We start from the raw sequence: 23,188 nt of genomic DNA on the forward strand, positions 1-23,188 counted from the left end.
TCTTCCCTTCCCAGATTGACTTTTTATGGGGAGGAGGGGCACTATGAAAAAGCAGCTCTTCTTAATCTCTGAAAAATCCTGAGGGTCTTACTCTCCCAAATTAATTTTTTAATTGTTGTATGGAAGCGGTATTTTTGGGCTTCTAATTCTCATCTCTCTCTTACCTAACCTTAATGACTGAAAGGGAAACTGTGACCAGGAAACTAACTAACTTTTAAAAAGTCCAAGGTCTCCCACTGCATCCAGGCTCATCTCCAGTTTTCCTGATCCATATCTGGCCTCTGGACATAGATGACCCTGGAGAAAAAAGTGAGACTGGTGACTTTGTATAACATCAACTCAGTCAAATCTAATTTACTTGTATGCCATGGCATCACCTTCCCATTATCAAGAGCTTTAAGAATGAAAGATAAATATCAATCAACCTTGCTGTTCAAGAGATTCTCGAAAGTCTTCTCCAACATTGCAATACAATAGCACCAATTCTTTAGGACCTAACTCTCCAGATCTAGCTCTCACAGACACATATTGCTAACTAGAAAAACTGATTATATATATATAGGCTTTTATTAGAAAGGTGATATCTCTGCTCTTTAACATACTGTCCAGAATTGCTATAGCTTTCCTTTGAAGAACAAGCATATTTTAATTTCATGTCTACAGTTGCCATCTGCAGTGATCTTTGAATTCAAGAATATAAAATCTGATTCTGCTTCCATTTTTTTTCTCACTCTATTTGCCAGGAAGTGATGGGACCAGTTTCCATGAGTTTTTTTTAATGTTGTTTCAAATCAATTTTTATATTCTCCTCTTTCATCAAGAGACTTCTTAATTCTTCTCCACCTTCTGCCATCAGAGTGGTAAACTTCTCCACATCTAAGATTGCTGTTATTTCTCCCAGCAACCTTAATTCTGGTTTTCAGTTCATCTAGCCAGGCATTTCACATGATGTATTCTCCATATAAGTTAACTAAATTAGGTGAAAATTTATAGCCCTGTTGTATTCCTTTTCCAATATTAAACAAACCAGTTGTTCACGATTGGTTTTTACCTGGTACATCTTGATCCACGCACCAGTTTCTTAGGAGACAAGTAAGATGACCTAGTACTCCCATTTCTGAGAACTTGCCACTTTTTTTTTTGTGATCCACAGTCAAAGGCTTTAGTGTAGACAACAAAATAGAAGTAGATGTTTTTCTGGAACTTCCTAGTTTTCTCCATAATCCAGTGAATATTGGCAGTTTGATCTCTAATTCCTCTGCCTCTTTGGGAATGAGTTTGCTCTTCTAATACTTCTCAGCTAATATGTTGCTGAAGCATGACTTGTAGCATCTTAAGCATGACCTTACTGATGTGTCAAATGAGTGCAATTGTTTGGTATTTTAAACATTGCTCTTCTTTGGGATTAGAACATTAAACATCTTTTCTAATCCACTGGAGTTTTATAAATATGCTGACATACCAAATGCAGTACTCAAAAGCATTATCTTTTATGATTTTAAATAGTTCAGCTGAAATTCTTCATCTCCACTGATCTTACTGTTAGCAATGCCCATTTGACTTCATTCTCTAGGATGTCTGACTCTGGATCAGTAACCACTTCATCAGGTTATCAAGTATGTTAAGTTTTTCTTGTATAATTCTGTATATTCTTGCCACCTCTCTTAAGACCCCACCATTTTTTGTCTTCTATTATTCTCATTTTTTTGCATGAAAGATTCCCTTAATATCTCTAATTTTCTTGAAGAGACATCTCGTCTTTCCCATTCTATTTTCTTCTATCTCTTTGCATTGCTGATTTAAGAAAATCTTAGCTCTCCTTGCTATTGTCTGGAATTTTAAATATATCTTTCCCTTTCTCTTTTACTTTTCATTTTCATTCTTTTTCTCAGCTTTTTATAAAGCTTTTTTCTTGCTCTTTTTTTTCTTTAGAAACTTTTTTTATTACCTCTTGTACAATATTGCAAATCTCTATCTTTGGGCATTCTTTTTGCTAGATCTATTCCCTTCAATATATTCATCACTTCCACTTTGTATTCATAATGGATGCTATTTAGGTCATATGCATATGGTCTGATAATTTTCCAAACTTTCTTTAATTTTATGTCTGAATTTTGCAATAAGAATCTCTTGAACTGAGCCATAGTCAGTTCCCAGTCTTGTTTTAATTGACAATATAGAGTTTTTTCACCTTTGGCTACAAAATATACAATCAATCTGATTACAATATTGACCATTTGGTGATGTCTGTGTGTAAAGTCACCTTTTGGGTTGTTGAAAAAGAGTGTTTGCTATAACCAATGAGTTAGCTTGACAAAACTCTATTAAACCCTGCCCTGCTTCATTTTTTACTCCAAACTTGCTTGCTATTCCAATTTCCTATTTTGACATTCCAAATGGATGCAACATTATGTGGATGCAAACGTTATTTCTAGAAGATGTGGGTCTTCATAGAACTGATCAACTTTGATCTTTTTGGCATCAGTGGTTTGAACACAGACTTGTATTGCTTCAGTATCAAACAGTTTTTCTTAGATTCACACAGATATCATTCTTTCATTTTTGAGATTATATTCTCATTACTGCTTTTCTCACTCTTTTAGTGACCACAAAGACCATTCCATATCTTCTAAAGGATTCTTGCTCACAGTAGCATATGTAATGATCATCTGAACTAAATTCACCCTATTTCCACCTATGTGAATGTTTGATCTCTCCATCTTCTATTTGACTATATCCAGTTTATCTTGGTTCACAAATCTTACATTTCAGGTTCTTATGCAATATTTCCTTTTGGCTTTGACCCAGTCACTTCATTAATTCTAGAACTACTTGTAGTTGTTCTCTAATTTTTCTCAGTAGTATGATGGCCACATTCCAAGTTGGGGGACTCATCTTCCCGTGTCACCTCTTTTATCATTCTCATACTGTCCATGAGGTTTCTTGGCAAAGAGACTGGAGTGGTTTGCCATTTCCTTCTCCAGTATTTCACCTTTTATCAGAACTCTTCACTAAGACCTGTTCTGTGTTGGATAAGCCTTCAAGGTAGAACTCAATGTTTCATTAAATTTTGTAAGCCCCTCCACCAAAACAAGGCAGTGAACTAGGAATGATGAAAGCAGGGAGGGACCAGCAAAAGAAAATCCAATCTATTTATCAGATACATAAATAACTTTCCAAGTATATTACCACAGCCTTTCTCCACCCAGAGAAGTTTCCCTACCCACCCTCCTTCTCAGTCCCTCACCCACCTGACCACCAACCCCCCAATATTGTACTTGTCACCATTTACTAGACTCTTGATTTCTTTGTATAAACTGGTAATATACATTGTATATTTTGTAATGTATAAGCAGGTAATCCCAATTCTCTTGCTTAATGTATTCTGAATCAACACAGTATATCTAATTTCTCCTCTTTGATAGGATTGGACTATTCCAAAATAGCATTTGCCAAGTTGGCCTGTGAGATAATCAGTATTTCGTTAGTAAAGGGGTGGGAACAAAAATGACCAATCATGCCTAGATGCTGGGCCTAATGACCTAGAATCATAGGAATTTTTGAAACATGCTTTGTGGAATTCATCAGACCTCTCCATTTCCTGTGTTTGTGATGGAGTACAAGAGAATGACAGGGAGAATGTTTTTCCTCCAGCTAAAAGTCTTGTTTTTAAATGAGTAAAACTATAAAAAGCTATTAGCACTAAATAACTTCTAACAGAGTTTTTAAAATACTAACCCCCCCCCCAAAAAAAACCTTTTAAGAGTAAATGACTTCATCTATGTTTTCAAAGTAGATTATAACTCTCACTAGTTGGATCATGGAGGGCAGGGGTTGTTTGGGTTTTTGTTTTCTCTAGTAACTTATAGAATGCTTGGCATCTTGGAGGCAAGGGGGGCTTCTTGAATTGTGAGGGGAAAAATTTTGTTGTGGTTGTTGTTTCATTTGGAATAGCCCATAACTCTATACAGTAACTACTCTATGACAACTCTAATTTTGAATGCTATGATTAGTGCACATGATTAGGAGTCTTAAAAGCTTTATTGATATACGCTCTGTGGAATATTAATGAAATGCCAGGCCCAGGGGTATATACTAAGACAGCAAAGCATATTCACCTTGAATAGCTATCATCCTAAGAGATTAACTTTTCACATAGGATGCACATTTGAATTTAAATGCTAACCACATGGGTTGGTACAGGGAGACTGTGGAGTACATAGCAAGGAAGGGCTGACTCACCAAGACCTATTCCCTCTGCACACTGTTGGCCAGAAAACTGGGACTGCTAGCCTTACAAGAAGGGATCTGACCCAATAAAAATATTATGGCAGCAGATTGGGTTTGTCTTAGAGCACATCTGCACAAGCATTTCAGAAAGTGTTTTTGTTTCTAAAGAAATTAAATGTACTTAGAAATACTTCCTGCAGTGTTCTTACCCAGACACCCTTTGCTGTATTATAGATTCTAGTGCCTGAATGGGGAAAAAAAAGAAAGAGAAAAAAGTAAAGACATTTTCACTTTTCTCTCTGAAATCTCTGAAACTTTAAAATGCAAGGTAGTTTTTAAAAAAAGTGAATTTCCAAAGTCTGAAAATAACTGCTTAGATTCACTGACATGTCCCACTCAAAGACTCTAAAATAAAATTTTTCCATGGCTCAAAATAAGAGATATGAAAGGAACTCCCACCAAACTCCTTTGCAAAAGGGTGAGGCTGATGGGTGTGGTACAGTGTACACATTTTCAGACTTTTTTCAATGCATTAATCACTTCTACTGATTTTTTCTTTAAAAATATTTTCTACTATGTGAGATGACTCTCTGAGAGGGAAATTTTAGTGATCTTAAAAAAACTATCCACCACCACCCCTTTTTTAAAAAAGAAAGCTCTTTAGTTATTGCCCCTGCCTTGTCTTCACTAAGATAAGAGTGGATTATCCTACAAGCCAACTAAGCAAATTGCCTTTGGAATAGTCTAGCCACTAAAGAGTAGGTCAAAGAACATCCCTTGTCTGTTCAAGACTGACAAAGTCCCTCTCTCGAGTCACATGTTCAACCCAAGCAAGATAGAGTGGTTTACTAACCGACATTGGCTATTGTTCAACATTGAGGACTGCAAAGTTTACAGAACATAGAATTGGGCGATATCTTTTCATTGAGGATATAGTTTCTAGAAGTTTCTCTGGTTCTGCAAAGGGAACACTAATCTGAAACTGGCAAGCACCCTAGAAAGGCTTTGCAAGGGAAAGAGTGCCCAAAATTCAATTCTTTGAAAGTGGAAGAAGAAGATCAGGCATAGACAATTAATCAAATCTAATTCCCATTCAGAGAAAGGAAATAAAAGACTTTCAAAAAGTGTTTATTAATTAGAAATATATTTTGGGGGGGAAGAGAAAAGGGAGTAAAAAAATAGCCAATGTGTTTTAGTTACTTTAAATGTAAACTATCATTGATCTTTGGAATGAACTTTTTCATTTTTGTTTCCTATCCTTTTCCAAAAGGTCAATTGCAGCATAATTTGAACATCTCTATGGAAGCTGTAACCTGACTCAGCTGGAGGGGTGGATGGAAGAGGGTTTTTTCCATTTCTAAATGTGAAATGGCCAGTTTATAGGGTTTTTGACAAAAGAAGGGAGAAAGAGGGGGGCAGGGAGACCATTTCTCAAGTTTTCTGTGGCCTACTGCTTTCAAGGCATGACAAATATTTATAAGGTATGACTACTGATAAGCAGGGATAATGAAAAGGAGGAAACGCCTACACACTTGCACAAACAGAAGCCAGTGACAGCAAGAGAGCTGATTATATGATAGATTCCTGCCTTTCTTTACCTTTCTTCACACCCTTTCTTTACATGTGGACCAGACATATTATTTCATTTTATCCTCCTGGATGGTAGCTGCTATTATTATCATTCCTGAGGCAGACAAAGGTTGGCTAGGCAGCCAGCATGTCAGTCAAAAACACTGATACACAGTGATATGTGTGTGTATGTGTGTATTTATTACATTATAACATTATTATAATATGTGTGTAAATATGTATGTTTATGTTACATTATATATATATGGATATATAAGCAAACAGTTGACAAGTCTATACTAAGAAACATTTAGTAAAGGCTTCTGATCTAACTGTTTCCTGTTAAAAAGAAATGAGATTTTCTATTGTCAAAGTGCATTAAATATGTAGACTTCCCTTAGATTTTTAAAACTCTCTTGCAATATGAAAATATATGTCTATAAACTACTCAGCTTAGAAAACAGACCTGGATATACATCTTATTTGGATCCTAGCTTTGTCATTAAATAGATGGGCCACCATGAATAACTGTTGCTCTATCTCCAGGGCTACAATTTCCTCATCTTTACCATGAGGGAGTGGCTCTCTCTGTGATTCCTAACACCCCTTCTAGTCATAAGATGCTGTGATTCAATAATGATTATTTATGACTAATACACTCATGCTTTGTGTTCACATTACTGTAAAGTGGACTTCATTTTGGGCTTGAATAAATTTTCTCTCTCTCTTTTTAAGGATACTGCAAGAGTATGTTTGGTACAAACTAACAAACAGCTTTCTTCAAAAGGACTGAGTCCTCTTCCCATTATTTTCTCAAAATGTTTTTGGATATTAAGGTATTGATTATGCTGTCATAGGTAGAGAGGAGTGAAACAGGGAAGAGATCCATTAGATCATCAAATCCATCACTGGAGGAAGACAGAGGCCCCAGAGAAAGGTTCTAACACTTCATCTTGGGCAGATGATTGTGAAGGATGGAGACTGTGTAATGTTGGATGCCCAGGACAGACAGCTGAGCACTGCAGTGAGTAAAGCCCTGGGTCTGGAGTCAGAAAGAACTGAGCTAAAATCCAGCCTCAGACACTTACTAGCTATGTGATCCTGGGCAAGTCACTTAACTGACATCTGCCTCAGCTTCCTCATCTATAAGAATGAGGATAACAACAGCACCTAATTCCCAGGATTGTTGTGAGGATTAAATGAGATAATATTTGTGAACCTGAGTGTTTGATACCTAGGAGGAGCTCTATATATGCATGTTTCTTCTCTCCTCCAACTCTCACTCTACCTTTTTTTTCTTTTTAATATTGTTTTCATCCTGTTGTTGGTATTTGACCTTCATTCTCAAAGAGGACCATGACAAGCACATTCATTGAGTGAGGGAGGCTAGCTAAATCACCAGCCTCACTTTCTCCTCCAAAGTCATCTGGGTCCAGTGGCCAGATGTGAATCAGGACTGGAGATGACTCTGGATGTGAGGCAATTAAGTGTCTTGCCCAAGGTCACACAACTAGTAAGAGTCAAGTATCTGAGGTCAGATTTGAACTCGGTTTTTCTGACTCCAGGACCAGTGTTCTATCCTTTGGAGTGACCCTTGTCTACTGGGATAGTCAGCAAGCTGGAATGCCATAGCCAGTCCCCTAGGCCATGAGTGTAGACCCTTGGGTCCTACTCCCAACTCTTACACAAACTCTTTTCATGATTGTGTTTCCCTGGTCCTCAATCTCTTCCTTTATAAAATCTGGCAATTTAGATGACTCCTTCCAGTTCTAATATTCTATCAGTTGCATGATGGAGATAATGTCAAAATTATAAAATGCTTGTAAGGAAAAGCCCATTTAGAACTAAAAAATACTTTGCATTAGGACAACCTATAGAAATGCTCTATTGCCTGCAGAAAACATGGTCACAGTTAGGTTGATTCAGAGCAATACCATATTCATTCCTAATATCCAGGCATGTTTTGAATTCTGGACCTGTGAATTTAATGTTTTTTGCAAGGCAATGGGGTTATGTGAGTTGCCCAAGGGCACACAGCTAGGTAATTTTTTAAGTGTCTGAGGCTGGATTTGAATTCAGGTCCTCCTGACTCCAGGACTGGTGGTCTATCCACTGTACCACCTAGCTGCCCCCCTGTGAATGTAATTTATGGCATTATTTTTCAGGACTTGAAAAAGTTATTTTTTTAATTATTTTGAATTTTTTCAATTTCCCCCCCTAATCTTACTTCCCTCCCCCCAACCCCCCACAGAAGTCAGTCTGTTATTCTTTGCATTGTTTCCATGGTATACATTGATCTAAGTTGAATGTGATGAGAGAGAAATCATATCCTTAAGGAAGAAAAGTAAAGTATTGTGCCTGATTGTTGCACTAATGGAATGAGCAACTCCATCAAGGTTGACCATCACCCCCATGTTGCTGTTAGGATGTACAATGTTTTTCTGGTTCTGCTCATCTCACTCAGCATCAGTTCATGCAAATCCCTCCAGGCTTTCCTGAATTCCCATCCCTCCTGATTTCTAATAGAACAATAGTGTTACATCACATACATATACCACATTTTGTTAAGCCATTCCCCAGTTGAAGGATATTTACTTAATTTCCAATTCTTTGCTACCACGAACAGAGCTGCTATGAATATTTTTGTACAAGTGATTTTTTTAATAATTACTAAAATACTCTTGTTTAAGAGCAAACATAATACCCCACCCCCCAAACTATAGACTCTTATGACAAATAAAGGAAAGAGAAAAAATTGTGTTTCAGTCTGTGTTCTGATACCATCAGCTCTGTCTTGGGTGGATCATATTCTTTATGATAAATCCATCATAAAAGTTGCTTCCATATTTTACCACTGTTGCTGTTGCTGATTGTAATTCCCCTCCATCCATTCCTTCTCACTACCATATACTTTGTTTTCTCTTTCCTTTCACTCTGTCCCTCTTCTAAAATGTACTGTAGGGTAGCTGAGCGGCACAGCAGACTGATCACTGGCCCTGGGGCCAAGAGGCTCCAAGCCCACATACCACCCCTGAGACCCAATAACCACTTATTCTGTGGTCTCAGACAGGCTACCCAATCCCAGCCCCTTGCAAGAAATTAAAAAAGAAAATGTGTTGTATCTGACTATTCTCCCCTATGATCTACCCTCTCCTCTATCACCCACATCCCCTCCTTCCCCCTTCCCCCTTCTCTCCTTTTTATTCTAGATGTCTATACTGTATTGAGTTTGTAGACTATTTCCTCTCTGAGCCATTTCTGATGAGAGTGAAGGTTCCCTCATTATTCCTTGCCTTCCCCCTTCTATATCATTTCTATATCATTGCAAAAGCTCATTGTAATATATATATATATATATATATATGGCTGGTGCTTCTCAGTCCACACTATATATATATATATATATATATATATATATATATATATATATATATATATATATATACATATATATGTATATATAATTTTATAAGTAATATCTTAGTCTATTCCACCTCTCCTTTCTCTTATTCCTAGTTCATTTCCTTTTGAGTCATTGACTCCATTTTTATACCACACTATATCTTCAAATTCAACTCTCTCCTGTGCTTTATCTATAAAAGCTCCTTCTACCTGCTCTATTAAATGAGAAGTTTCATATAAGTATTATCAGTATCATTTTTCTATGCAGGAATACATGCAGTTCATCATCATTAAGTCTCTCATATTTTACCCTTCTGCTCCATTCTCTATGCTTCACCTGAGTCCTGTATTTGAAGGTCAAACTTTCTGTTCAGCTCTGGTTGTTTCAACAGGAACATTTGAAATTCCCCTGGTTCATTGAAAGTCCATCTTTTCCCCTGGAAGAGGATGTTCATTTTTCCTGGGTAGTTGATTCTCAGTTACATTCCAAGCTCTTTTGCCTTCTAGAATATTATATTCCAAGCCCTAGAAGCCCTTAATGAAGTTGCTGCTAAGTCCTGCGTGATCCTGACTGCAGCTCCACAATATTTGAATTGTGTCCTTCTGGCTGCTTGTAATATTTTCACTTTGACTTGGGAGTTCTGGAACTTGGCTATAATATTCCTGGGGGTTGATTTTTTTTGGATCTCTTTCCAGGGGAGATTGGTGGATTCTCTCAGTTTCTATTTTTGCCCTCTGCTTCTAGGATATCAGGTCAATTTTCCTGTAGGATTTCTTTAAAAATGAGGTCAAGGCTCTTTTCCTGATCATGACTTTTATGCATCCCAATAATTTTAAAATTATCTTTCCTGAATCTGTTTTCCAAATCAGTTGTTCTTTTAATGAGATGTGTCACATTTTCTTCTAATTTTTCATTTGTTTGGTGTTGAAGTATTGTGTCTTGACTTCTCGTAAAGTCATCAGCTTCCTTTAGTTCCATTCTACATCTGAATGATTTGTTTTCTTTAGAGAGCTTTCTTATCTCTTTTTCCATCTGGCCAATTCTGCTTTTTAAAGCATTCTTCTCAATAACTTTTCAAATGGTTTTATCCATTTGACCTATACTGGCTTTGTTTTTAGCTTTTTTTTTTTGCAAGGCAATGGGGTTAAGTGGCTTACCCAAGGCCACACATCTAGGTAATTATTAAGTATCTGAGGTTGAATTTGAACTCAGATACTCCTGACTCCAGGGCTGGTGCTCTATCCACTGCCGCCCCTTCTATGCTGGTTTTTAACATGTTATTTTCTTCAGCATTTTCTGGATCTCCTTTACTAAGCTGTTGATTTCTTTTCCATGTTTTTCCTACATCTCTCTCATTTCTTTTTCTCAATTCTTCTTTTATATTAGCATGAGCCCAACTTTCATTTTTCTTGGAGTCTTTAGATGCAGGAGCTTGTACTTTCTCATCTTCAGATTGAGTATTTTGATCCTTATTGGGATCATAGACAAAGAATTTCTCAATGGTGTTCCTCTTTTTTCTCTCTTTACTCATTTCTCCAGCAGGTGCCTGGTTTGGGGGTGCTTCCTGAGCTTTTGAGTATTATTGGGACACAGCTTTGGGGGGTATTTTGGAACACCCCACTGGGACCTTTATTCCTCCAAGGACTTATGCTCTCTTGCCTGTGCTTTGATATGTAAAAGACCACAGGCACTCCCCTCTGCCCTGCAGCTGTGAGGAGGACCCCTACTATCTTAGTATGGATGGTCAAACTGAAACCTGAATCTGCATGTGGGCAAACAGCAGAGTCCTGCCCCAGGGAGAACAGAGATTTTCTGCATTCTCCTCTGACCCCCTTACTGTCTGTGGGCTGTGCTCTGGAGGTACAGGCTGGTTTCCCCAGATTCTTGCTGCAGGTTCTGCGGCTGGTGCTCCTCACTCCACACTCATTCTGATTCAAGCAGAGTTCTCTCACCTGAGAAAGTTAGTAAGAATCCCAGTTTAATTTCAATTTTCAAAGTACTTCAAGTAGAGGATATCCATGAAGGGTCCCAGTTAGAATTAAACTCTCTGATACCATTATCCAAGATAATACAAATAATGCTGAGTCCCTTAAGTACCTTTTTCTAAACCTTTGAAGCAGTCATGGCTTTCTAGAAAGCTGAGAATTTGAGTGATGAATCTTCATTTTTGAATCCAGATGGGAGATGGAAATTTTCCACACTGTTGAACTAATATATATTTGTCGGTTCACTTGAGCAAAGTTGAATAAAGGTCATAGGAAGAGTAGCAAAACCTAAGTCTAGACTGGAGGGGATCCCAGGCCATCTAGCCAGTTTTGTCACTGAGGTTCCATCATTATTGTCTTTCATTCCTAATGAGCTCTGTCTGATCTTTTTTTGGTGTTTATGTGACTTAAGCAGCAGGGGCTCAGGGAAGATATCCCTAGAGAATTACCTAGGAGATAGTTCAGAGTCTGTGTACAAAATAGGATCTTTTTCTTAGCTGTTAAGAGGCAGCTGGGTGACAAAGCCTGGAATCAGTGAGGTTGTTCAGTCATTCAGTTGTATCAGATTCTTTGTATGAACTTTTCTTGGTAGAGATATCCACTGGAGTGGTTTTCCATTTCCTCCTCCAGTGGAGTAAGGCAAGTAGAAGTTAAATGACTTGTGCAGGGTCACATAGCTAGTGAGTGACTGAGGCAAGATTTGAACTCAGGTCTTCTTGACTTTAAGCTCAACACACTATTCACTAAGCTATCTACTTCACTGCTTTGAAAGACCTGAGTTCAAAAATGACCTCACATACTAACTGTATCACCTCTCTTGCCTCAGTTTCTTCTACTGCAAAAAGGGTATAATAAAATTTCCCTCCACCCAGGATTGTGGAGAGGATCAAATGTGAAAATACTTGTAAAGTGCTTAGTACAATACCTAGCATAATATTACAGCCTTAATAAATGTTCCTTTGTTTAATGGAGGGATTTGATCAAGGGAGTTCCTGTACAATTTAGTGAATTTTCTTTAATACTTTGAAGTTTTCACATCAAGTGGGGATAAATCAGTGGTCTTGGATAGATACAGATAGATACCCCCCACTGTGGTGGAATATCAAAGGGGCTTCATTGTAGACTTTTGCCATTTCTTGCCCTTTTTGCATTATCCCCTCTTTGTGAAAGACACACCAGAGAGTAGTAGAGTTGAGAATGGAACCATGAATGGGATGGAGGGGCTGTCTTGGAGCGAACACACAGTAATTGCATTGTTCTCTTCCACCCAGCCAGAGAGGAGAAGAGAGTTTCTCTATTCTGAGTTTCTGGACTCAGTGTTCCAAGCCAGTCCAAGAAGAAATAGATGGCGGTGGTAGATGCTCTCATCTTGTATCTCTGGGAGAGGAGAACCATGGGGCTAAATGAAGGTAGTTTATGAATCCCATCTTCTAGAGACAGAGAGAATTTCAAGAGAAGTGCCAATCTTTGGTTCCCTTATCAGGAACCCCAAGTTTGAGAAGTCTGGGACCTGACCTCTAAGGATAGAAGGGTGAATTTGATATTAGGGAAGAACAGGAGCAGAGGAGCTCCTAAAACTGGGGATACAACAAGGAAGTAAAGCCACAACATGTAAGGGCAAAAAAAAAAAAATCCAACCAAACAACAATAGTTTTTTGTCCTTCCAGCCTATCATGAGTTATTTGTTTGGTACAGATATAATAAGAAAAGTTACCTTTTAACAACCTTAACCTTCTTCCTTCTGGGTGGGAATCCAAGGTATCAGGGTAATACCATGAAGTTATAAATTTATATATGTACCCAGGATGAAAGTGAGATTAAAAGGAATATTGGAAAGGTATTTCTTTTTTTTAGTTTAGTTTTTTTTTTTGCAAGGTGATGGGGTTAAGTGGCTTGCCCAAGGCCACACAGCTAGGTAATTATTAAGTGTCTGAGGCTGGACTTGAACTCAGGTACTCCTGACTCCAAGGCCAGTGCTCTATCCTCTACACCACCTAACCCCCCCCCCCCCCCAGGTATTTCTTTTTTTAAGAAAGATTTTATTTATTTTGAATTTTACAATTTTACAATTTTCCCCCATAATCTTGGTCCCCCTTCCCACCACAGAAGGCAGTTTGTTAGTCCTTACATTGTGAAAAGGTATTTCATTTTTCTTCATCTTTCTTTTTTTTTTGGTCTAATGAAGTCAAATGCATTTTCCTTCCAAGGTAAGCATAAGTCCTCAGAATAGTACCATAAGAATGGATACATAAATCTCTGGATTGAAAGTTACAACTCACTGGAATATTTTCCATTCCAAGGAATGTTCAACCGGCATGGTGATACTATGAATCATTTTCTATGATACAATAAAGAATACATTTTTAAAGAAGAGCTCAAAAAAGGTTTTATTTTTTTTTCAATTGATATTTTATTTTATTTTTCCAATTACATGCTATGAAAATTTTTCAACATTTATCCATATGTATATGCATATTTTTAAATTACATAATTTTCTTCCACCCTTCCTTCCAACCACCCTCCCCCCAGTGACAGTCTGGAGAATATTGTGCTCTTTCCCATCATCTTTACAGGTTACTCATTTTCTTTATGAAGAATTAGGAGTAAGGGAAAAGAAAGAAAACCCTGAGATAGCAAAGAAAAGCATAAAAGAAATTTTTAAAAAGTGAATGTAGTGTTCATTCAGATTCCTTAGGGTTTTTATTTTGTTTTGTTTTTCTTTCTCTGAATGTGGATAGCATTGTCCATAGCAGACCTCCTAAGATTGTCCCAGCTCTCTGAACTTCTGAGAGGAGCTGCTTCTATCAAGGTTGATCAACTCACAATGTCATTAATGTGTACAATGTTCTCTTGATTCTGCTCTCTTTGCTCAGAATCAGTTCCTGTAACTGGCTTCATGCTTCTCTAGAGTTCAATCATTCACGATTTCTTTTTTTTTTTTTAGGTTTTTGCAAAGCAAATGGGGTTAAGTGGCTTGCCCAAGGCCACACAGCTAGGTAATTATAAGTGTCTGAGACCCAATTTGAACCCAGATACTCCTGACTCCAAGGCCGGTGCTTTATCCACTGTGCCACCTAGCCGCCCCCATTCATGATTTCTTATAGAAAAATAGTGATACATAGCATTCATATACCATAACTTGTTCATTCATTCCTCAATTGATGGACATTCCCTTAATTTCCAATTCTTTGCCATACAAGAATAGAATAGAATAGAATAAAGAATGCTTTATGCTCAATATACATTGTTACAATGAGGGATCAGGAGATCTTTATAATCTAGATTTGTTAAGACATAGATATAAAGTATATTTGCACTATATTTTGAGATTTCCCAAAGCCATCTCTGGAGGTAAAGGAAAAAATGATTTGGGATGCTGCCAATCTAGTTCTATTCTTGAGGTGTGGGATAACATTACTCTATAACTTTCTTTTTTTTTTTCCTCTTCTAAATCTTGCTTTTAGGGATAACATATTTTCTTCATTCAGAAGAAATTCTGCCTTATTGAATAAAACAAAAAAACAATATCTAAATGATTAGAGCATATATTGTCCTACTTTCTTATATTATAGATGTAATAAACTGTCTCTTGCTCCTATACCTGTATGCTTTTTCTTGACAAAAATATACTTTCTCTTCATTTCTTGAATCCCAACTCTTTTTAGACATAGCTCAGGTACTATATCTGAACCGAGGTTTTTCTTGATCCCTCCTGTAGTCAATACTCTTTCCCTCTTGAAATTTTGTATTTTGATGTTGTTGCTGCTGTTGAATTGTTTCAGTTATGTCCAACTCTTTATTTGGGGTTTTCTTAACAAAGATATTAGATGACTTGCCATTTCCTTAACCAGATAATTTTATAGAAGAAGAAATAAGAAGCAAACTTAGGTGACTTGCTTGGGGTCATACAGTTTGTCAGTGTCTGAGGCTGAATTTGAACTAAGACTTTCCTTACTGTAGGTTTGGTGCTTTAATCACTGTACCACCTAGCTGCTCCTAGATCTATATATTCTTTGTTTTTATTTCTTTGTGTATAGATCCCAATTAAACATGAGGTCCTTGAGGCCAGGGCCCATTTTATTTTGTTTCACTTTTTTCTAATTTCATGCCCCTGAACCTAATCTGGAGCCTTTCCCTAGTAAGTACTTATGGAATTCAATAAGTTCCTTTAAAAGAGTGTTTATTGGAGCGGCTAGGTGGCACAGTGCATAAAGCACCAACCCTGGAGTCAGGAGTACCTGGGTTCAAATCCAGTCTCAGACACTTAATAATTACCTAAGCTGTGTGGCCTTGGGCAAGCTACTTAACCCCATTTGCCTTGCAAAAAACTAAAAAAAAAGTGTTTACTAATAAAAGGATGATCTTTGACCTCTCTTAGAGGAAAGATGCCTAATGGCAGTGGGTTCACATTTTATATGTCCATGGAAGAGCAGGTGTTCAATCAACTCTGATTGGTTAATAATTAATGAGAAAGGGAATATTACAATGATGGACTGAGAATGATATCATGTCACCCTTGGAGAGAAAAACTATTTTTATACCCAGTTCTTTATCTCATTTCTTCCCTAGCCTTAATCACTGAATAGGTGTTGCCTCAGTCAAACTGAGCCTTGGAAAAGACCTTAGCTTCAAAAAGCCAAGGTCTCCCACCACATTTCTAGTTATCCTAATCGAGATTTTACCAGAAGTGTATAGCAGAGTGGATTACATAATTTAGATATAAATGGTGATACCATAAGCCGATTAGGGGAGTATGGAATAGTTTACCTGTCAGATCTATGAATAAGTGAAGACTATATGATCAAACAAGAGACAGTATCAGGGAATGTTTTGATTACATTAAATTGTTAAAAATTTGCACAAACAAAACTAAGGTAGCCAAGATTAGAAAGGAAAGCAGAAAACTCGGGGAAATTTTTTTTACAACGTTTCTCTGATAAAGGCCTCATTTCTCAAATATATAAAGAATTGAGTCAAATTTGTAAAAATGCAAATCACTCCTTAACTGATAAATGATCAAAGGATACAAACAGGCAGTTTTCAAAGGAAGAAATTAAAATTATCTTTAGTCATATGAAAAAATACTAAAAATCATTGGTTAGTGAAATAAAAATGAAAACAATTCTGTGGAACCATCTCACACCTATCAGATTGGTCAATAAGGTAAAAAAAGAAAATGAAAAATATTAGAAAGGATGTGGGAAAATTGGGATACTAATGTATTGCTGGTAGAGTTGTGAACTAATCCAACAATTCTGGAGAGTAATTTGGGACCGTGCCCAAAGGGCTATACAACTGTGCCTACCCTATAACCTAGGAATACCACTACTAGATCTGTATCCAAAAGAAAGAGAAAAAAAATATGAGGTCATGAAGAGTTGGACACAACAAGAAGGCAAAAGAGAGTCCTTGTCCTCAAAGAAATCACATTCTAAAGGGGAAGATAACTTGTAAATAAACTACATACAAAAAAGATTTATGCAGTATAAATTGGAGTTGATGAACAGAGAGCAAGTACTGTCAAGAGGGATCAGAGAAGGCTCTTGAAGAAGGCAAGGTTTTTAGCTTCCTTTAAAGGTCAGGAAAGGAAGGGGGGGGGTAGAAATGAGGAAGAAGAGTATTCCAGGCATATCCCCAGACATAAGGAATGCCTGGGTATGGGGAGATGTAGTGTCCCATCAGAGGAACATCAAAGATGTCAGTGACCCTGGGTCTCAGAGTACATGGGGGGTCAGAAAAGTACAACAGCATTGAAAAGGTAGAAGGAGACCAGGTTATGAAGGACTTTAAAACCAAACAGAAATGATATATTTCATTGTGGACATGAGAGGGGGTCATTGGAGATTATTGAATAAGGTCAGATCTAATCATTTGGATGATTAACAACTGAGTGGATGATGGACAAGAGCGGGGAATATTCGAAGCGGGGAGACCAACCAGCATAGTCCAGGCATGAGATGATGAGGACCTGTACCAGAATAGTGGCAATGTCAGAGTAGAGGAGGAGACATAGAGATATTACAAAGGTAAAAAACAAAATAGGTCGAATATGAAGGATGAGAGAGAGTGAAAAGTCAAGGATGATACTTAGCTTTTGAGACAGAAATCCAGGGAGGATGGTGGCCCCCACAGTAATAATTAGATCAGAAAAGGGAAGAGTTGAAAGAAAAGATAATGAGTTCAGTTCTGCACATGTTATGTTTAATGTCTATGAGACAACAGTTTGGGATGCCTAATAGGCAATTGGAGTTGAGAGTATGGAAATTCAGAGAGAAGACCTAGCTAAGTAAATCTGAGACTTATCAGCATAGAGATGATAATTGAATCCCTGGTTGCTGATAAGATCAATTAGTGAAAGAGTATAGAAAGAAAAGAGGGTTCAGGATTTGGGGATTCTGGTGAGCAGATATGACCTGGATGAAGATCCAGCAAAGGAGACAGAAAAAGAGCAGTAAGACAGGCAAAAACCTAGCAAGGTAAGAGTATTAAAGAGAAGGAGATGATCAGCAGAGTCCTAGGCTGCTGAGGGGTCAAGAAGGCTGAGAGCAAAACATTCAATTCTGTAATCAAGAGATCTTTGGTAACTTTGGAGAAAGAGCTGTCGTTGAATGAGGAGGTCAGACTGTCTAGGGAGTGAGAAGGAAGCACAAGCATTGCTTGTAGATAGCCTTCTCAAGAGGTTTAAACAGAAAAGGGAAGGAAACAATAGAAAGGGAAGGACTGAAAACAAGTGAGTAAAAAAGAATACTACAAAAGTAGGTTGGGAAAGATTAAATTGAATGGGGGCGGCTAGGTGGGGCAGTGGATAAAGAACCGGCCCTGGAGTCAGGAGTATCTGGGTTCAAATCCGGTCTCAGACCCTTAATAATTACCTAGCTGTGTGGCCTTGGCCAAGCCACTTAATCCCATTTGCCTTGCAAAAACCTAAAGAAAAAAAATTGAATGTAAACTTGTGTAGGCAGAGGGCTTTTTCTAGGCAAGGAGAAGGACTACCTCTTCATATGAGACAGGGATGAATGACAAGATAGTGTCAGAAGATGTCTGAGTGATGTGAATTGAGAAGTGGGAAACAGGAAGCATTTGTCAGATAGCTTCATTTTTTTTTCTTTGAAACATGAGATGAAGTTCTCAGGGGAAAGGGAGTCATTGAAGGCTATAGGAGGGATTCATAAATTTGGGAAAAGCTCTGTGATGAATGGGAGAGTAAAGTCAACTAAGCAGATATGATAAGGGATCACCATCTGCACAGCTGTGTGGTTTCTCATGATCTTCCCTTAAAACTGTACAAGTAGGAGAGAGGGTAGCAAATATGGGGAATATATAATCAAAGACTGAGGCTTATCAAGGCAATATTTGCAATAAAAAATCTTAGCAAAGGACTTGAGAAAAGGAAAATATAGGACTCAGGATTTGAAAAGGAGAATATTGCTAGTGCATGGGGGGATGATCTGGGAAAGAACTGAAGGTCTGGAGATCACAGGGAATGTTACAAGGTAGTGGGAGAGGTGGAATAACAGATTGTAATCAGATTAAAGGAATTTTTAGGTTTATGAACATGGAAGTAACGCATTTATGGGTGATGGCAAGATCAAGGGTAAGATTACTTCTATGGGTAGCTGAGGTAGGGTGGAGGAGTAGGTCAGGGGAAACGAGTAAATTGAGGAACTATGAGGTTAGAGTGTTTGAGGACTCTGAGGAGAGAAAGACTGTGAGCCAGGCATTGAGTTCATTGAGGAAAGAAAAGACATATTCTAGGGGTTAGTAGCTATCAGAATTTTGATTGGGTGGTAGACAGGGATTGAATGAACCTCAAAGGAGAAAAGGCCACTGAGTGATTGTGGTAGAGAAAGGGCCTGGAAATGTTAATGGGGAGCAAGAAGTATGAAACTTCCCTACTTCAATCAGTGATTTGAGAGGAGTAGTGAAGGTGCAACCAGTCCTGAAAGGGAGACCTAGGAGGCTGTACCATCCAGAGGGAGCCAAGTCTCAGCCAAAAGATGGAAAAGGTGTCAAAGGGGAAGATTCTAGATGAAAGAAAAATATTCCATAAAGCCAAATGGAAAGGTTAGGTAGTGCTAGAGAGTGACATTGTTGAAGAGTTTGAGAATAATTATCTTCAATTTATGATAAATTGAAGATAATCTTCAGAGGAAAGGCACTAGCATTAAGGGGGATCAATAAAGGGTTTTTTAAAAGGTTACAACTTTAGCTTAGACTTAAAGGAAGCCACAAAACCTCAGAAGTAGAGATAAAGGGGGGATGAATTGGGATAGCTAGGTGGCCCAGTGGATAGAACACCGACCCTGGAGCAGGAGGACATGAGTTCAAATCTGCTCTCAGACACTTAATATTTACTTAGCTGTGTGATCTTGTGCAAGTCACTTAACCCCATTGTCTTGCAAAAACAGAGAGAGAGAGAGAGAGAGAGAGAGAGAATTCCATACATGAAAGACAGATGGTGAAGATTTATGGAGATGGAAAATGAAATATGGTATAAGGAACAATAAGGAGATCAGTGTCATTGGATTTCAGAGTATATGGAGGGTTGAATGGTTTAAGAAGATTGGAAAGGGAGAAAGTAGCCAGATCACAGAGATATTTAAGGGTCCAAGAGAGTTTTATACTAGATTCTGGAGGCCCCAGGGAACTGCAAAAGTTTGTAGAACAGGGGAGCATGATATTGTCAGACATGTACTTTAGGATTAACAGTTTTTCAGCTAAATGAAGGATGTACTGTAGTGGAGAAAGAATTGAATAAGGGAGACCAACCAGCAGCCTATTGCAATAGTTCAGAGCTTGTACCAGGGTGTTGGCAGTGTCAGAGGATAGAAGGAGACATATATGAAAGATATTATTAAATTAAAATGGATAGAACTTAGCAACAGATGGGATGGGGAAGATGCAAGTGAGGAGTAAAGGATAACATCTAGATTGGAAGCCTAGGTGACTTGGAGAATGGGGATATCTTTGATATTAGTAAAGAAGTTTGAATGGGGAGTAGCTAGTTGGTGCAGTGGATAGAGCACCAGTGCTGGAGTCAGGAGGACCTGAGTTCAAATGTGGCCTCAGACAATAATTACCTAGCTGTGTGACCTTGAGCAAGTCACTTAACCCCATTGCTTTGCAAAAAAAAAAGTTTAATGGGGGAATGATGATGATGATGAGATCTAGACATGCTGACCCTTGGGGCTTCTCTTTTCACTCTGTACTATTTACCTGGTGATTTTTAACAGTTCCAATGAATTCAATTATCATTTTTATCAAGATGATTTTCACATTGATTAATTCAATCCTGATCTCTTTCCTAACTTCCAGACTGCTATCTCTAATTGCCAGGACAGATGGTCATCTTGAACTAGATATTTCATAGTCATCTTAAATATAACATGTTAAATATAACATGTTCAACTCTTCCCTCTCTCTTATTCTCCCTTTCCCTGCAAGCAATCTGTTGCTAATTTCTTTTCTTTTCAAAAATTTATTTATTTTATTCTGAATTTAAGAAATAAAATAAGCATTTCTATAGCATGTAAGCACAGAAAAAAATGATACATGATAAAGTTATCATGTAATTTTCTCTTTTTTCCCTCCCTACCCCCTCACTCTAGAAATACCTTTCATTACAAATACATACATATATATGTGTGTGTGTGTGTGTGTGTGTGTGTGTGTGTGTGTGTGTGTGTGTAACACCATTCTATACAAAATTCTATCAGTTATTTCTCTGGATACACAGACATGTCCTTGTAGTTAATTTGGGTATTTATAATAGTCAAAATGACTTAGTCATTCAAAGTTATTCTTAAAGTAATGTTGTTGTTACTATATACAATGTTATCTTGTTTCTACTTGTTTCAAGATGATGATTGAATCCATAATTGAAATGAACTAATGAGATCATCAAGGAGAAATAAAAGAGAGAGAGAAGGGAGTCTAGGAGAGAACCTAGTGGTTATGGCAGGGTGAAGTAGGTGTATGGAGAGAGACAGAGACAGAGAAAGAAAGTGTGTGTGTGTGTGTGTGTGTGTGTGTGCTTATATTTAATTTATTTAAGGCAATGGGGTTAAGTGACTTGCCCAAGGTCATACAGCTGGGCAATTAAGTGTCTGAGGCTGAATGTGAACTCAGGTCTCCTGACTCCAAGGCCATTGCTCTATCACTGTACCACCTAGCTGCTCCCAAAAGAATATATTTTAAGTATTTATTATATACCATCTACTCTGGGGAAGCTAGGTGGTACAGTGGAAAGAACAACTGAGTTCAAATCTGACCTCAAACCCTTAATGATGGTCTAACTGTGTGACCTTGGGCAAGTCACTTAACCCCCATTGCCTTGTAAAAAAACCCAACCCAAATACATATATATATATATATATATATATATATATATATATAATATATATATATATATAAAATCCACTCTGCTAAAGTGCTAGACATACAAATACCAAAAACCCAACAACAAACTCTACAGTGTCTGCCCTCAAGAAGTTTACATTTTATTTTAAATTTAAGTTTTTAAAATTTAAGGCAATGAGGTTAAGTGATTTGCCCAAGATCACATAGGTAATTATTAAGTATCTGAGGTAGGGTTTGAATCCAGGTCCTCCTGACTCCAGGTCTGGTGCTCTATCCATTGTTCCACCTAGCTGCCCCCAAGAAGTTTCCATTCTATTGATAGATAGGAAGATAGAAGGGGAGCCCATATGTAGAGCATATCTTGAACCGTCAGTGGAGAATATGCTTATGTGTCTGTCTTTCCTCAATACCTCAATACTGACTATTTATTTACATATTCAGTTATCTTTACCAATTGGGTAGATGTAAGGTAAAACTTTTAATTTGTACTTCTCTTATTAGTGATTTGGAGCAATCTTCCTTTGCTCTAATAGTCTACGCTTCTTCTTCTGAAAATTGTTTTGATTCACCATTATATCTATTGGGAAATGATTTTTAGTTAGATATTTGTGTTAATTCTCTACATATGTTAGATATCAGAGTTTTATCAGCAATGTTTTATACAAATATTCCTCCAAATGACAATATCCCTTTTGAAAATATATTTTCTTTAATAGCCTTTCAACTTAATTAAATGAAATTGTTTATTTTTATCTTTAGCAAACTCCTCTATTCCTTTATTCCCTGTGGCTAAAGTCATGAAATATATCTCCTTTCATTTTCTTTTACTTGTTTTTGTGTTTGACTTTTATATTTAAGTTTCATATTCCTTTAGAACTTATTGTAACGTGTTATAAGATGCTGGTCAAAACTTATTTTTTTGTCAAACTGCTTCCAATTTTCTCAGCATTTCTTGAGAAATAGGTTCCTTCCCCTCTTCCCCAAGTGTTTTATATTCTTGGATTTACTGAAGACTGGGTTCCCCAGTTTGATTTTTTTTTTAAATCATGCTTGTTTCACCCCTTTCACTTTTTTTCCTAACTAGTACCACATAATTTTTATAATTACTGCTTTGAAATACTGTTGAAATGCAGAAGTATGATACCTTCTTCATTCATACTTTCTGGTAATATTTTCCCTTGAAATTCCAGAAACATTCTTCCTAATGAATTTTGTTATTACTTTTTCTAGCTATACAAAGTCATAGTTGTTTGATTTGTTATAGATTTTCTTTTAAGATTTCCTTTTATTTCAAAATACTTTAAATAGAAGAATCTATGGATACCCTTTGTCTAAACTCTGATCTGATCCTCTCCCCTTCCCCCACTTTTTTTTTCAGCTGCCTTTCTGGTCAAAGTACTTGTGGATTAAAAGTTCATTATGAATGTTTTTTAAAATTGCTATTTGTCTTGCTTTTAATTTCCATATGTTTGCTGGATTTTATGTTTAATCTTGCTGGTTTTTTTTGTTTCTCCTGTTTATAGAAAGGATGAACCTTTCTGACATCAGAAAATGATTTGTCCTAGAAACGAAGGGTCTCCTTTGAATATATTTCATTACTTTTAGACAATCGGAGTATGTTTGATTTGTCAGGAACTTGTTG

General features: G+C 37.3%; 1 protein-coding gene across 1 annotated transcript in view; it reads left to right on the forward strand.

Moving 5' to 3' along the window:
• Positions 1-6,539: 6,539 nt before the first annotated feature.
• Positions 6,540-23,188, forward strand: part of TM4SF20 (transmembrane 4 L six family member 20) — an 80,224-nt gene continuing 63,575 nt past the window's right edge. The window contains exons 1-2 of the transcript XR_012469378.1: positions 6,540-6,823; positions 12,459-12,596. The gene's annotated coding sequence lies outside the window, so the exon portion shown is untranslated. The remainder of the gene's footprint in view (positions 6,824-12,458; positions 12,597-23,188) is intronic.

The sequence above is a fragment of the Macrotis lagotis genome, chromosome 6 (assembly GCF_037893015.1).
Source record: "Macrotis lagotis isolate mMagLag1 chromosome 6, bilby.v1.9.chrom.fasta, whole genome shotgun sequence".
Taxonomy (NCBI): Eukaryota; Metazoa; Chordata; class Mammalia; order Peramelemorphia; family Peramelidae; genus Macrotis; species Macrotis lagotis.